At 39.7% G+C, this 11694-nt stretch overlaps 1 long non-coding RNA gene across 1 annotated transcript in view; it reads left to right on the top strand.

Annotated features, from left to right (window-relative positions):
* The window catches only part of LOC122549368, a 13500-nt gene extending 2106 nt beyond the window's left edge, over window positions 1–11394 (top strand). Inside the window, exons 2-3 of the long non-coding RNA XR_006311508.1 lie at window positions 371–462; window positions 11203–11394. This is a non-coding gene — a long non-coding RNA (uncharacterized LOC122549368). The remainder of the gene's footprint in view (window positions 1–370; window positions 463–11202) is intronic.
* The last annotated feature ends 300 nt before the right edge of the window (window positions 11395–11694 follow it).

Below are 11694 nucleotides of genomic sequence, written 5' to 3'. Positions count from 1 at the left end.
CCCCATCCCTGCTTTCCACTACCCCTCATCCCCCTCTCTGCCCCCCCAATCTCCTCTTATCCCCTTTCCTCTCCTCACATAATTAAAACGTTATAGTGAGGTAAGTATAGGAGCTCTGTAAAAAATAAAAGTTGCAACTACATTTGTGATATATTTTCATCTCATCAAATAAAGACTCAAGTTTGGTTTTAGAGCCAACTCGTGTTCAAGCAAATTTTGACTTGTTTCACATTAGGATACCCGTTTCTGACAGGTTAAATCAATCTCCTTACTTCACGTTACTACGCTAATAAAATGTAGCAATCTTTCCATTATACCTGTAGTGGCAAATGATAAGAATACCTTACTGTAACTTGTAATTCATTTCCAGCAATCACATTTCAATAGGAGAGATTGACAAAGTGTTCTACACATGAGGGCATGTCTGCTCCTGTAAGGGAACCTCATGCATTAAGGCTTCAGGTATCAGCTCATCAACTTGATGTTGTTTTGTCTGTTAATGTGCACCCAGCAGAAAAGAGATTTTATAAACTGATCCTTTAAATGCAAGCATCGCTTTTCCTATCTTGTTTCCCACAGTGTTGCTTGTATATGGGGAGCAATTGTGATGTTTAAATACTGTGGCAAAACTAATACGATTGCTTTGTCTCTAGGTTTGCCTTATGACCAGTGAGCATGACAGTGTGAGCTCTGTGGGGCAGTGATATAAATAAAAATATTTTAGGCAATTTAAAAAATAATTGTTGAGGGACTTATGGCCAGCTGTTTATAAATCCCTAGCTCCTAACCTGGGAGATTGGCCCAAGAACAGAAAACCTAACAGGGCATTATTATTTTTGTCAAAAATATTGTCTCTAAGGTCAGGTCAGAACTTCAATCTGCATTTCCATCCAAAGTAGGTAGTTTTGTATTTAAGAATATCAGAAAATTTGGATGGTGATATTTTTCACAATTTAAGTGAAGTTTCTTTTATCACCATGAATCTGTAAGAAAGAGGAACAGGAGAATGTCGTTTGGCCCCTCAAACTTGCTCCGTCATTGCGGATCTGACATGTCTCACATTCAATTTCCTGCTCTTTCCCATTAACTCTCATTGAGATCCCTTCTTATTCTTCCAAATGAATTCCCAGTGAATAGAGGCCCAGTTGACCCAACCAACTCTCATACAACAAACCTATTATTGTGGGAATCAGTCTGGTGAACCTTCACTGCACTCTCTCAATGGCAAGAATATATTTTCTAAAGTAAGGAAACCAAAACTGTTCACAATATTGCAGGTGTGGTCTCACCAGGGCCCTGGACAGCTGCCGTAAGACATCTTTGCTCCAAAACTCAAACCTACTTACAGTAAAGACCAACATACTATTTGCCTGTTCTAACTGTTTGTTCCACCTGCATGTTTCCTTTCAATGACTGGTGCATCCAGGACACCCAGGTCCTTTTGTACATTAACATTTCCCAATCTATTTAACTCATACTGTCAATCTGCTTTTTCTACTGAAGTGGACAACTTTATACTTAACCACATTATAATGCATCTGCCACACATTTCCCACTCAACTTTTCTAAATCATTTTGAAGCCCAGCATATGAACAGGAAACAAGAGTAGGTCACTTGTATCTCTGTATCTGTTCCATCATTCAATAAGATCAGAACTGATTTAACCTCAGTTCTTCATGCTGCATACCACTGACAATCCTTCATCCCCATGGTAACCAAGAACCTATCTACCTCTGCCTTAAAAATATTTAAAGATTCCACGTCCACTATCTTCTGAGGAAGGGAATTTGAAAAACTCTCAACCCTCTGAGAGAATCTTTTCCTCGTCTGACAAACCTTCTCTGAACTTCTTCCAATGCATTAACATCCTTCTGTAAATATGGTGAATAGTACAGTACACAGTATTCCAGATATGGTCACACCAATGCCCTGTATAACTGAAGTAAATACTCCCTACTCTTGCATTTCAATCCACTCTGTTAGCTTTGCTGATTATTTGCTGAAATATGTGTTGCTGGAAAAGCGCAGCAGGTCAGGCAACATCCAAGGAGCAGGGGAATCGACATTTCGGGCATAAGCCCTTCTTCAGGATTATTTGCTGTACCTGCATACTATCTGTGATTCATACACAAGTTCACTCAGACTTCTGCAACTATTTACCATTTAGACTTTTTAAATTCTTTCCACTGTGACAATGTTGCTTCTTTAACAAGGTTATTCTGTCCCTTGGCCTTTTTTTCAGAGAGGTTATAAAAGCAGTGATTCTGAAAGGTCGGGTTTTGAAGGATTTTAGGGCCAGTGTGATTATAGCTAACAGATACTGCCTCAGGCAAAAAGCTTTCAAGCTTTTTTAAAAAAAGCTCTTGTACAATGAAAGGAGAATGGCCAGTTCTCCTGGCTCAGCTTTTCTCTTGTTTGCATTGGTTTTCGCAGGTCAGTTTTCAGACTGCTTGTCCAATAAACAGCTACATGGAAGAAGGTGTTCCATGCTGAATCTCTCTGACATTTCTCCTGTTAGACCCTGTGTTTGGTTTTATGGAGATGTTTATGGAGATTGTTGCAAGTATTTGGAACAGCATCATTAAGTTGGGATAATCTGTTGGGTTTTTGTATAGATTAAGTTATTCTACATTCTGTGCTCTTTTGTTTGTGTTTCATTCAGTGATTAGATTAGATTAGATTACTTACAGTGTGGAAACAGGCCCTTCGGCCCAACAAGTCCACACCGACCCGCTGAAGCGCAAACCACCCAGACCCATTCCCCTACATTTACCCCTTCACCTTACACTACGGGCAATTTAGCAAAGCTCATTCGCCTAACCTGCACATTTTTGGATTGTGGGAGGAAACCGGAGCACCCGGAGGAAACCCACGCAGATACTGGGAGAATGTGCAAACTCCACACAGAGAGTTGCCTGAGGCGGGAATTGAACCTGGGTCTCTGACGCTGTCTTGTAAATAAATTCTGTTTTGTTTGAAACTAAGTGGTTTGATCAGCTTCATCACTCCTAGAATACTCCATTTGCCCACTTACCTAACCTATCTTTGTAGGCTCTTTATTTGCTCGTCATAACTTACTTCCCAACTTTTTTTTTGTTCCATCTGCAATTTAGCTACCATACCTTCGATCCCTTCATCCAAATCATTGATATAAATTGTATAGAATTAAGGCCCCAGCACTGATGCAAGGCACACAAGTTGTGATATCTGCCACCCTGAAAAAGACTCATCAATTCATACTTTCTGCATCTAGTTGGAAAGCCAATCTTCTATCCGTGCCAAGATTTTACTCCCTACACCATGAGCCTTTCTGCAAAACCTTTGCGTTTGCTTATCAAAAAGTGAGTACATTGCATTCACCAGTACCCCTTTATCCACAGCACAAGTTACTTCAAAGAACTCCAATAAATTAGTGAAATGTAATTTCCCTTTGAGAAAACCAAATTGGCTTTGCCTGATTACCCTGATCTTGTCCAAGTGCCCTGTTATAATAATAGATTCTAACATTTTCCCTCTGACAAATTGTCACAGGGACTTGTCAATTCACTGTTCCAACAATGTATTCAGTATTATATCCCTGGTAATTGTAATTTTTTGAGTCCTCTCTGCCTTCAATTCCTGATTTACAGCTATTTCCAGGATGCTACTTGTAACTTCTTGCAAAATATCTGTTCAGTTTGCCTGCCACCTTTTTACTAATTACAATACTAATTCTCCAGACCCACTTTCTATAGGACCAACACTTCTGTTAACAATTTTTAAAATATCTGAAGAAACTTTTCCAAACTTTTTTTTAAAATGTTTGGATCATTTTCTCTTGTGCTTTAATTTTCCTTTTTAATCTTTTAGTAATTTGTCATGATTTTTTAATATTCTGTCCAATTTTCTGACTTGCCACCTGTTGTCATAAATGGACAATGAGTGTGACCAGATAAACAAGTCAAAGACGTGAGTTGAATTCAGTCTAAAATTGTAACTTTATTACAGATCAGCATTCACACCAGCTGCACTAGAATACAAAAGCATACAACTGATTTCGCTAGACTACACAATGTTAGATACTAAACATTAAATATACAGAAGATGATTACTATTGCAGTGTCGAAGTCTAAGCACTTAGGCTAATCTCTAGCTAAAGCACGCAGAGAAGACTGAAATTAACCGCACTGAGATAGCTGGCCAGGTTACTTCAGTGTAATGCTTCTTCTCTTGGTTGTTGTCTCCGGGGGCCCTCCTGTCGCCAGTGGTGGTCTGCAGTTACCACCCTGTCTCAGATGAAACACCAATCCTTTTATTTTCTTTTTTAAAAAAATAGCTCAAGCCAACTGCAACCACCATCTGGCCTTTGAATGACATTTTCTTGTACAGTTATGCAACTTTTTTAGTTAACCACGGGTGTCGAGCATGTCCCTTAGAATTTTTCATATATGTTGGAATGTATCTATTCTGCGCTCACTCGAATATTCCCTTAAATGTTTGCCACCACATTTCTAATGACCTATCTCTTAACCTGTATTGCCAGTTCAGTTTTGCTAGCTTTGCTTTCATGCCCTTAAGTTGCCTTTGTTTAAATCCAAAATAGTAGTTTTGGGTTCCTTAAATATTAAATATTGCCTATGCAATGTCACATTTTATTAAAGTTGCCCAGTGTATAACAGCCAATGCATCCCTAATACCTTTGTTTCAGATCAGATTTTTTCACTTTCTTTCCAAATGAAGAATTCTACCATGTTATGATCACTTTTTCCTAAAGGACCTATCAGAACGACACACATATTTATTAGGCCTTCTCATTGCACAAAACCAAATCCATGATTCCTCAATGTACTGGGCCAAATTAAATATCTTGTACACACTTTGGGAATACTTCAGCTTAATGTGCTAATGTGGTTTGTCCAGTCTATATGCAGAGTAAAATGATCTGTTTACTGTGATGCCATTTTTGCAAGCATCTGTAATTTCTTGCTTGATGCTACCCATTATTGTTCTGAGGTCTATAGACAATTCCTACTAATGTCTTCTACCCTTTGTTGCTTCTTAGCTCTGTCGACATCTAGATTTCCAGTGCCAATATCAATCCTGACTGTTGTATTCAATTCTTCTTTCACTAGCAACACAACCTCATTTCCTCTTCTGTTTTGCCTGACCTTCCTAAAAAATGAATATGCTTAGATTTCAGTTCACAATCTTGGTAACCAACATCCAATAGCGATCATTTGTGCTGTTAATTTAGCCACCTCATTGTGAATTGTCTGTGCATTCAGGTCTAATACCTTTGCACTTGTCTTTTTGACATTTTGCCCATTTGCTGCTAGCCCTTTTTTGCCTCTGCCTTCCATATTTTACTTACATTTTTTTCATTTCCAACTTTGTTTCCCTTATTATTGTCTCTGGTTCCCAACCGCCTGCCACTGTAGTTTAAAGCCGCTCCACTACAATCCCCTATGAGAATATTGGACCAATTCTGCTGGAATCCAATTCATCCAGTTTGTACAGTTTCCATCTTTCCCAGAATCAGCTCCAGTACCTCCTACACTATCCCTGCAACCATGAATGCAACTGATCTGTTCTCCTATTCTTGATCTCACTAACGTGTGGCACTGGGAGTTTTTTGTTAATTCATTTTTTTTTCTTGTGAACATTGCTGACTGGGTATTTATTGGCCATTTTAAGACTGAGATGAGGAGGAATTTCTTCTTGAAGAAGGTGTTTGCAACTCCTTGCCAAAGAAAACTAGAGGCAGAGTCTGTGTGTATACTTAAGGCTGCAATAAATAAATTCTTGATGGTATTGAGGGGAATTGAGTATTCTGGGAAAATGCAGGAAAGTGGATGTGAGGAATATTAGCTCAGCCATAATCCAGTTGAATGGTGGGGCACACTGAAGGGACTGAATGGCCCACTCCTGTTCTTATTTCTTAAGATTGGCTAGACCACTCCTGTTGCCAAAGAATTTGCTTTGGGTGCATTCCCCTGAGAAACAGTCTACGTGGCAGGACCAAAACAGATCATCTGTTAGAGGGTGAGTTGGCCCCATGCTACCACCTGCCTGGTTCTTTTATGCTGTCTGGCAGTCACTCCCTCTCTGCCTGCACATTCTTCAACTATGGTGAGTCCAACTTACTCTATATGTTACTAACAAAGATCTCAAACTTACAGATCATCTACAGTGACTCCGGCTGCTGTTCCAGATCTGCACATATGGTCAGTCTGGACATTGGAAGTATCTCTGACTACCCTTTCACCCAGGAGGAGCATTCCCCCTCCCTGAGCCTCCTTGCCATAACCTGTCTTTAAAAAAGCTCCCTTTCCAACTAGTTTAAGTAATAGAAAATACATCCAGGGACCTTACCTTATCCTTTATGCTTTATGCAGTCTTAATCTAAACTAAAGACTAATTTTTACTTTAAAGGTTATAGAAATACTCACCTGGTCATACATATCAAGGCAGTCACTTGTCCCATCCTGGCACCAGATCCCAATTGATGAATTTGCATTTTCCCTGACATGTCACCCTTTTTAATATTTTCAAAACTCGTCTCTCTCATGCACCTTTTGAACTCTTGGTCTCTTTGAGACCAAAGATAAAGGGAAAAAAGGGCAAGATTACCTCCTCCCCTCTCACTAAACTCAGGATCACTGGTCTGTGACAGAGCACTTAAACCTTCTTCTTTATACTACTGGGACTCATGTCACTTTCCCAACATGCAATTGCAAAAAAGATTAAGCCAGTTAGTTAATTGGTTATTCTTATCTGGTCTGCAGCAGTCTTGATTTGCTCGTTTCATCCTGCCCCCAAGCCTCTAAGATACCTTAGACTTAAAACAGTAAGTAGAACACTAAATTACAGACAAGTAGTCCCAGCTTTTATAGAAGATTAAGCCTTAAAATTGAAAATTTGTTTTTACCAATTCGCAGTTGTAGCAGAAGCAGCAAATGTGGAGGTGACTGCTTTGCTCCAGGAGTTTACATTTGCTAAATACCCAAAATAAATTTAGAATGGCAGATGGGAAATCTTGCTTCACAAAGTCAGGTTCAAGCCCACCTGTTCCAGAGATAGAGTCGTAGAGACGTACAGCACGGAAACAGACCCTTCAGTCCAACTTGTCCATGCCGACCAGATATCCCAACCCAATCTCGTCCCACCTGCCAGAAACTGCCCCATATCCCTCCAAACCGCTCTTATTCATATACCCATCCAGATGTCTTTTAAATGTTGCAATTGTACCAACCTCCACCACTTCCTCTGGCAGCTCATTCCATACATGTATCACCCTCTGTGTGAACAAGTTGCCCCTTAGGTCTCTTTTATATCTTACCCCTCTCACCATAAACCTAAGCCCTCTAGTTCTGGACACCTTCATCCCAGGGAAAAGACTTTGTTTATCCTATCCGTGCCCCTCATGATTTTGTAAACCTCTATATGGTCACTCCTCAGCATCCGACGCTCCAGGGAAAACAGCCTCAGCCTATTCAACCTCTCCCTCTAACTCAAATCCTTCAACCCTGGTAACATCCTTGTAAATCGTTTCTGACCCCTTTCAAGTTTCACATCTTTCTGATGGGAAGGAGACGAGAATTGCATGCATTCCAAAAGTGGCCTAACCAATGTCCTGTACAGCCGCAACATGACCTCCCAACTCCTGTACTAAATACTCTGACCAATAAAGGAAATCGTACCAAATGCCTTCTTCACTATCCTAAGTACCTGCGACTCTATTTTCAAGTAGCTATGAACCTACACTCCAAGGTCTCTTTGTTCAGCAACACTCCCTCAGACCTTAACAATAAGTGTATAAGTCATGCTAAGATTTGCTTTCCCAAAATGCAGCACCTCTCATTTATCTGAATTAAACTCCATCTGCCACTCCTCAGCCCATTGGCTTATTTGATCAAGATCCCTTTGTAATCTGAGAAAACCTTTCTTGCCGTCCACTACACGTCCAATTTTGGTGTCATCTGCAAACCTATTAACTATACCTCTTATGCTCACATCCAAATCATTTATATAAATGACAAAAAGTGATGGATCCAGTACCGATCCTTGGGGCACTCCATTGGTCACAGGCCTCCAGTTTGAAAAACAACCCTCCACCACCACCCTCTGTCTTCTAACTTTGAGCCAGTTCTGTATCCAAATGACTAGTTCTCCCTGTATTCCATGAGATCTAACCTTGCTAACCAGTCTCCATGGGGAACCTTATCGAATGCTTTACTGAAGTCCATATAGATCACATCTGCTGCTATGCCCTCGTCAATCCTCTTTGTTACTTCCAAAAAACTCAATCAAATTTGTGAGACATGATTTCCCATAATCAAAGCCATACTGACAATCCCTAATCAGTCGTTGCCTTTCCAAATACATGTACATCCTGACCCTCAGGATTCCCTCCAACAACTTGGAGGCTCACCAGTCTATAGTTCCCTGGATTGTCTTTACCACCTTTCTTAAATAGTGGCATGTTAGCCAACCTCCAGTCTTCCAGCACCTCACCTGTGACTATCAATGATATAAATATCTCAGCAAGTATCTCAGCAAGGGGTCCAGAAATCAGTTTCTTAGCTTCCCACAGAGTTCTAGAGTACACCTGATCAGGTCCTGGGGATTTATTCACTTTTATGCGTTTCAAGACATCCAGCACCTTCTCTTCTGTAATATGGACATTTTTTACAATGTCACCATCTATTTCCCCACATTCTATATCTTCCACATCCTTTTCCACAGTAAACACTGATGCAAAATACTCATTTAGTATCACCCCCATTTCCTGAGGCTCCACACAAAGGCCATCTTGCTGATCTTTGAGCGGCCCTATTCTCTGAGGAGAAAGTGAGGTCTGCAGATGCTGGAGATCAGAGCTGAAAATGTGTTGCTGGAAAAGCTCAGCAGGTCAGGCAGCATCCAGGGAACAGGAGAATCGAAGTTTCGGGCATAAGCCCGTCATTCCTGAAGAAGGGCTTATGCCCGAAACGTCGATTCTCCTGTTCCCTGGATGCTGCCTGACCTGCTGCGCTTTTCCAGCAACACATTTTCGGCCCTATTCTCTCCCTAGTTACCCTTTTGTCCTTAATATATTTGTAAAAACCCTCTGGATTCTCCTTAACTCTATTTGGCAAAGCTATCACATATCCCCTTTTTGCCCTCCTGATTTCTCTCTTAAGTATACTCCTACTGCCTTTATACTCTGAGGATTCACTCGGTCCCACTTAACCAGTGGCATCAGAACCAAATCCAATCTACGCCGTCATGCAATCTCCATGCATATGTACTTCCAACAAGGATTAGTCTATGGCTATCCATTAGCAATGGGCACATTAGTCAATGCTCCTCAAACAAGCACAGAAGCCAAATACATTGGTCCAACTGCATCCTTGTCTGAGATGGGTGAACCTAGGGAACACTCCAATCTGCTCAGCTAACAAGAAATTCAACAAAACACATTCAAAACTATTTGCATTCTGACTTTCTCACAACACTATAACTGACTTCTAAAATCCATCTCAAATACTTTTTTGGACATTTGTACATTAATCATTAGCCTTAATGTGACCCCACAATAATACAAAGAACAGTGTTGTGTAATAACATCTCTGAACAGGTTGATTAGAAAATAGATTTAAAAAGTTAACTTTTAGTATTGGGTAATAAATTGGCAAAGCTCAATACAAATAAACGTGAGTTATTACATTTTGGTAGGAAGAATAAACAGATCACTTATTACTGTGAAGCTGTGAGTCTTCATGGGTAAGTCACACCGCAATTAAAGAGACAACAAAAAGCAAAGAGCGCAGTAGGCCTTATTCCTAAATGGGGAGGCTATGCCAAACCTATATCAAACCTTGTTTCGACTATGCTATGAATAGTTTGGGTTGCCATGTTCAAAAACAAGATACTGAGGGTCTGGAGGTGAAGTGAAGATTTACGAGGACAATGCCAGAAAGTGTGGGCATACATATCGGGAAAAGATGAACAGCGTGGGCCGTTTTTCTTGGCAGCCTATTTTAAAGGTCTTTAAAATTATGGACCTTTTTGATTGAACAGATGCAACAGATTATTAACACTTGTGGGGAAATGCATAAATTGAGGCCATTGTTATAAGATAGTCATCGAGAAATCCAATGGAAATTCAGAAGAAACTCCTTTATATAAAGTGGTAAGCATGTGGAACTTGCTACCTCAGAAAGTGGTTGAAACAAATAGAGAGCTTGGACTTAGCACAGGGTAACAGAGATTGTTCTGCTGAATTGCTTTTCATTGAGCCACTGCTGAAGTGTTCTGCCATTTATTGGATGACAGCTCCATCCCTGCACTTCCTATTTGTCATAAATGTCTTCTTCTACACCAGCTAATAGTTTCTGCGCATGTGTCTTGTTGCAAGAAATTTTTATAGCATATTGCAAGCCTTTATCACACGTATGTTCTCTGAGCGCTTGATATCAGAAAGTCACCAAGCGTGTCCATGAATCAGAATTATTGCTGTAATCTGAAATGGACTGCCTAAAAGAAAGCCAATTCAACAGGAACTTTTAAAACAAAATTGGATAAATACTTCATTAGGAAAAAAAACAGTTTTCCAGGAAGGATCAGGGCTGCAGGACTTTCAACGTGCACAATGTGTATGTGGGTTAGCAGTAATAGTCATGGGATGGCAACTGTTGGATCTGATCTGCCACAACTTATTTCAATTGACTCTGACTAGACCAGATATGCCTCTTTACAAAAATGCAAAATTGAACTTACACTAAACTTGATAAAATAGAAATGATATGAAATGTACTGCAGATTGATCTGATGGGGGTTCACTCTGTGATACTGTATTACAATTTCCTCACTACGGTGAGATAGTTTTTGAGGTGTACTCAATTCATCATTGCACTGTTGTCTTGTAACTTGAGTTATTCTTTAAACACTTTCATTAAATTCTCCTTGATATGGTATGTAAAAATTCGTCTGTTTGCCTCTCTGTAATTTACATGCAAATTCCAAACCTGAGATATAAGGTATGATTCTTGACATAAATAATGAGTTACCTTTTTTGCTTTAATTGTTGTTTAAAAATAATATTAATGTTTGTTTTGCGTATAGTTACATGAATATTTTGGCCTGATCGAATGCATACTGAAGTTATCACATTATAGTATTTGATTTTATTATTATGTTTATTTTTCAGTAATATGGAACTATTACTGCCTCTTTTGCAGATATCCGAACACAAAGAAAAAATAAGAGGCTATTTGATTCATCTGGTCTCTCCTGGATTAGTAAGAATCATCCAGCCTAAACAAACTTTCCAGCTTTTGTTCCTTAGTCTGGAATGTTATGACACTTCAAATGCATATCCAATTACTAGATAGCTGCTGAAAGAAACAGTGACATCATTAAGTTATAAAGGTTCTGAGCCAGAAGTGCCTTCAGAGTCAAAGTACTTACAAAATCGTATTTGGTCATTCATCTGTCATGTTCTAAGGCTGTCCAACAAATCGTGTTGGTAATAGTTGGGAAGCAGGCCTATTTAAAGGATCACATCTCTAGAGAGATTTCAATCACACATGTTATGGCACCATTCAGCCATTTGTGTCTGCATTGACTCTCTCCAGCGAGTTTTATGATTTTGTGCTATTTTCCTGCCTTTGCCTCATGCCCTTACATGTTGCTTCTATTCAAATAATGTAATTTTGGATGTAGGTTTGCTC

The sequence above is a fragment of the Chiloscyllium plagiosum genome, chromosome 4 (assembly GCF_004010195.1).
Source record: "Chiloscyllium plagiosum isolate BGI_BamShark_2017 chromosome 4, ASM401019v2, whole genome shotgun sequence".
In the NCBI taxonomy this organism is placed as follows: Eukaryota; Metazoa; Chordata; class Chondrichthyes; order Orectolobiformes; family Hemiscylliidae; genus Chiloscyllium; species Chiloscyllium plagiosum.
This window is presented reverse-complemented; position numbering and strand designations above follow the sequence as displayed.